The sequence below is a fragment of the Mastigoproctus giganteus genome, chromosome 8, assembly GCF_048544385.1.
Source record: "Mastigoproctus giganteus isolate SK-2022 chromosome 8, ASM4854438v1, whole genome shotgun sequence".
Classification (NCBI taxonomy): domain Eukaryota; kingdom Metazoa; phylum Arthropoda; class Arachnida; order Uropygi; family Thelyphonidae; genus Mastigoproctus; species Mastigoproctus giganteus.
Window position 1 is genome coordinate 1,795,868 of NC_143582.1, and position 5,470 is coordinate 1,801,337.

A 5,470-nucleotide genomic window follows, 5' to 3' on the forward strand; every position below is an offset into this window, starting at 1 on the left:
CACAATTGCAAAAGGTTCTTAATTTTTTGGCCAGTAATAGCACAGAAACAAGCATGCATATAAAAAATATCGTAATTCTGAATGTATAAACAATGCAAAAAATTGGCAATTAAATTTTTTAAATTTCAAAATACTAACATTCTTAATGTACTACCCCAAAATGAACTTTCAGACATATGGCGTTTCGCCAAAAAAACTTCATGCGCCCAGTCAGAATTCATCTCTGACTTCATTCACTTGATTAATTTAATTTTATTTATTTTTTTTTCCGAGCGGCTTTCTTATATGTGACCTTTGATTGCGTTATCGTACAGAAAGAATAAACGCCCCTTAAGTCTGTTCAACAGTTCTTATATTTTCTCTCGTTTTATTTTTAAATCAAAACTTTCCATTAAAAACAAATTAGATTAGAAATGAAGCAGCCCGGATGGCTCAGTCGGTAGAGCATTAGGCTTTTAACCTAAGGGTCCAGGGTTCGAGTCCCTGTTCGGGCGAGAAAATTACTTTTGAACGAAAGTACACGGTTCCCTTTGATCCACTAATAAATTCGTTTTTCAAAGGATTTGGAGCTTGTGAGAACGGTTAAGTTTATTAAATATGTTTACCGTCTTTTTGAATAATTAACTTATTAAATTGCGTTCAACAAATAGTTTAATAGCTTTAGTCACGTTCGTTTAGCTTATTTTTAAATTTAACTGTTCATTCTGTAAATTATAATTTATTATCCTTAAATTAAATTCTATTTAAACAGAAATTATGCCCCTGATTGTAGCAGCAAAGCAATAAGCACAAAGTAGCGGGGATGCTGTAGCTCAGGAGAAAACCAAAGGCGCGATTCACCTACGAATCACTGCCTAACGAAATGTGCAACTTGTGCAATGTTTGCAGAAATATCTGGAATAGGACATAATATAGCCAAGAGGGGATACCTTTGTATGTGTTCGGCGTAGAGAGTATGGAAAAATTAGGTGCCAACTCAGCGTTCGGATTGGCGTTTATGACAATTTGAAGAGCACGGTAGATGCCCTAAAAAAAATTTAAATGGGGGGACCATCAAGCTCACACACTATCTGGCCTTTAGAGAATTTGTATTACGTAAAGACCAGATAGTGTGTGAATTGTGCAGTTTGTGGTATAGTGTTGGGTTATGTTTCGTCTGGCCACTTGGCACTTGGAACACCACCGTCCCCCTACTTTCCATCCTGAGCACGTAGTGTCGGGTCAGGAAGTAGGGACTTGAGCTCTGTTGGAGCAAACCCTGGAGTCGGCATGGTTTTCCTCGGCAGAGCAAATTAGCAGTTTTAGTCCAGGTGCCCCTGCTAAACGTGCACCAACAATCAGCCCTCTTTGTAATTTAGACAGGTCGTTTTCTTCGTGTATCTTTTTATATCGCATCTAAATGTAATAAAAAGTTAGTTATGAGGACATTTTGAACTCGGGAGCGATTCCTTTGATTTGGATAAGTGCCAACGTATCACCAATAAATACATAAAGGCTGTTCTAAAAGCGAAGTCGGTAACTATAGACCGGTTGTGTGGTTTCAGTAGTAGGGAAAATCTTAGAGGCAATGATTAAGAGTAAGATCCATTGATTTAGATAGATATTTCATTCTATCTGTGCACATAACATGGTTGTGTTAAAGGAAAATTGTGTGTAACAACTTATACAATAACCTCTTTAGAAGTTATTGTATAAGCTGGAACATGTTCGGATTACTGAAAAATTCTAAGATGGATTGCTCGATACCTGTAGGGCAGAAGGCACAGGGTTGTGATGAATTGATATTCTTCAGATTGGTGTAAAGTCAAAAGTGGGGCTGCAAGTTCTTGCAATTCTTGGACCACTGTTTCTGATTTTCATGAATGACATCGACAATGAGATAGAATGCATGATGTCAAAATTTGCAGACGACATAAAGATTGGTAGATTAGTTAAGGATCAATACCAAGCAGTGCTCCTTCAGGATGACTTGAACAGGCTGCAAGAATGGTCAGAAAAGTGGCAGCTATGTTTTAATGCAGCAAAATTCAAGGTTTTTAAACTTGGGGAACAGCAATCCCAAAAGAAATGATACGCTTGGTGAGGTTGAATTAAAAACAGCAGAGGAAGAAAGGGATCTGGGAGTTATAATACGGGAAGATATGAAGTTTTCTAAGCAGTAAACAGGCAGTCAGGAAAGCCCATGGTGTCCTATCGATGATTTATCGAAAGTTATCCAGTGGAGACAGGAAGGTCATAATCCTACTGTATAAAGCAATTGTAAGAGAGCATTTGGAACACTGTGTTTAAATATAGAGACCTCATTTCAAAAAATACTGAGCTTCTTGAAAAGGTCCAACACGCATGGTGAGATTGGCAAAAGAGCAACCGTATGAAGAAAGACTCCGAGTATATGAGCTACAGAGCTTGGGAACCAGGCACCTCAGAGATGACCTGATTGAGGTTTATAAGGCTCTGAGGGGGATTAGTAAAATGAAAGAAGGCGGAATTTTCACATTATACGGAATTCCAGAATTAGGGGCCATAAGAGACAACAAATCAACAGGTATTTTGATTTGTTGTTGATTACTGGAGCAGTTGAGGCTTTGAACAAATTCAAAGGTCAACTGGAGGGTTATTCATGTGAGAAGGGAAGCAAACAATTTGTATTTTCTTATCTACGCGGTTTTTTTTTTTTTTTTGCCAGTGCTGCAAAAGCCTGTGGCTTCCTTGCACTATATGGCTATTGCTAAATAAACGTAAGCTTTTGTCTTTCCTTTACAAAACTACATGCAAAAAAACAAAAAACATCACTCTTACAAAAACTACTACTTTCATATCAGATGTTTCCATTATTTTGTCCACTCCAGCCCCCGTATATGCACAGTATAATAGATAAAGAAAAATTGTGTTGAGAGAGAAAAGGATACAATAATCACATTAACGTTGCTCTCCTCTTTCTTGTAGACGGTGATATTAGCTGCTTCGGGGGCTGACATTTCGCCAGTCCAGATGGTACACATGTGGTACACCATAGTATCTGTGTTGAAGGTGGCGTGGTCGAAAGGCGCACTGTCCCATCCAGCGTCGCACACGCACATCCCGTGGAAGGGATCCTTCGCCCCTCTGTGGCAATAGACGTTCTAAAAACAAAGTATGTCATATAAAAACACTTTCATCATTTGGAATCATTCGAGACTGAACATTAAAACGCGTTCAATGCAACCGCACGAGATATTTAGACAGTTTTACGATACTCGATACATTTAATACGAAACACATTTTCTGCTGTATCTAAGTGGCAGACTTACTAGAGGGTGACCATGGACGTGACTCAATGTCTCTGCAACGACACCATCCTCCAACCACTTCAGATCTTCCTCACTCAGTTCTGCTTTCAGCTGTCTGCAGGTATTGCTTATCGGAACGTAGGCCTAAAAGCAGAAATAAATGCAATTGTTCGGTAAGGATTATTGAGACTGTCCTGTCATTTTGCAGCTTTTCTGAAATGAGGCCAAGCTAAGATAATAATACCTCAATTTAAAAAACAAACATCACTAAAACTCACTCCATTTCCTATCACTTGTACATACGAATCCCTATCATATACTGTATTTGCAATCAACATCGAATTACCCCATACAATTACGAAAGCCATTGATATGTTTTTGAAACATTTGCTAAAGAAAAACAAGATTTTGGGTGGTAATAGGTGGGCTCGTCTTATTAATTTATTCATTAAAAATCAAATAGTATTTTTCAAAACTCAGTGGTAACGCATATTTTTTATATGGTAATGTATTTCCGCTGCACAAAGTCAATGCAAATGGGGTATGGTTTCTAAAAATTTTTCCGCGCGGTCTACAGAGATACATGAATTCTAGATGGGCCACAAGAAACTCCTCGAAGTTTAGTTGAACGATATTATTAAGAGGGGTTGAGAAATGCTCAAAGAGCACGTATCGTATTGATGCGTTGAGAAAATTTCCCATTCGAATCCCAGTTTGCCGATGATGTTAAACCATCACAACCATCTACAACAAATCTTCAGTTCTTTTAAAGCCTTTGAACCGAAAGTAAATGTGTAGGAAAAACCGATGAATGAGATCACATCTTTAAAAATTTGGAAAAAATGTCCAAATCCTTAAAAAAATTCAAAAAAAAAAAAAAAACATATGAATATGATTAAGAATTGGGCAAACATTTTGGCTAGCTATGAAAGTGGAAGCAGTGTGAGAGAAAATAATAGGATTCAAGAAAGTAAGTTACAAAATCAGTTAGAAAGGGCGCCAACAGCGAAATATATTTCTTTTAAATTATGAAGGAAATGGAACCCAATGCTAGTCATCTGCAATAACAGTTTAATTATTATAAAACACGATAATCCGCAATATTATTTTTTCGCTGAGTTTCATAATGCAAGTCCTTTGCAAATGGAAGTAAAAATGCAATAAATGTACTGAATGCGTATAGTAAATTTCTCATCTGTGGTAGGCCCTGAATTCCTGCGTTATTCCACTAAGCAAATTCGAGTCCTTTTTTCGAGTCTGAAAAGCAGTTTTCAGAATAAGACATTCCAACATGCAGTAGCGCCCTCTAGGAGCATCAACTGGAACAAGGAGAAGAGCTGTAATAATCTTTCCGTTTTTGATGATTTTATCCTTTCCCACGTGAGACTCGTATGACGGATGCCCCCGTAGGAATTTATTTGGTGGGCCACACCTGTTGAGACTCCTCATGAATCCATTAAAACAATGAGAGGGAAATGGCGACATCCACGCATCCCTCTTCCCGTGGCACTGCGAAGAAAGAAACGTCCAAGGAAAGAAAGGAAGAAACGAGCGAACAAATAAAGATATTGTGGAGAGTAATTTGTCCCACAATCTACTGGTAGCTGAAGGAGGCGCAAACAGTTGGCCATTTAAGCCTCGCAGCATCATTAAGCTTTCCCAGCAATAAGTGATTGGAGGGAACAATCAATAGAAGCGTCAGGTATGTAATGAAGGATCCCACGCGGAGGCCCTTCCCCCAACCGGCACGAAAGTTGCACATTAAGCAAGTGCCAGCCTCTCTCTCTCTCTCTCTCAGTACGCTCATCGGTGTCTTTCTCGCGATTCGATCACGTCTGTAATGTCCTAACCCATTCCGTCTAATGACTACACCTGGCCCACTAAGGGAATTCTGATCACCAAATCTCCATCTAACAACCAGCGCCGTTATTACGGCCGCTTGAGTGACATCCTCGGTAATTGACCATTTTCGCAGGCCTCCGAGAACCTGAAGAAGTTAATACTAAGCAACCGTACGCTGAGGAAGGACTTCTCTATAGTCCCCCCCCACCCGCCCCTTATTCCACTCTGGCACGCTCCACAACAGAAAACTCCTTAGAAAGGTACGGAGTACGTTTCAAAACTCATGAAATGGACTTTTCACTGATCCAAAAGAAAAACAGCATTGCGGAGTGCCGAGATCAAATCGGGGCCCAATTAAT

At 39.1% G+C, this 5,470-nt stretch overlaps 1 non-coding gene across 1 annotated transcript; it reads left to right on the plus strand.

The window, feature by feature from the left end:
* The first annotated feature begins 421 nt into the window (after positions 1-421).
* On the plus strand, positions 422-494 carry TRNAK-UUU (transfer RNA lysine (anticodon UUU)). The gene has a single exon. It is a non-coding gene; the product is annotated as a tRNA-Lys (tRNA).
* Positions 495-5,470: the final 4,976 nt, after the last annotated feature.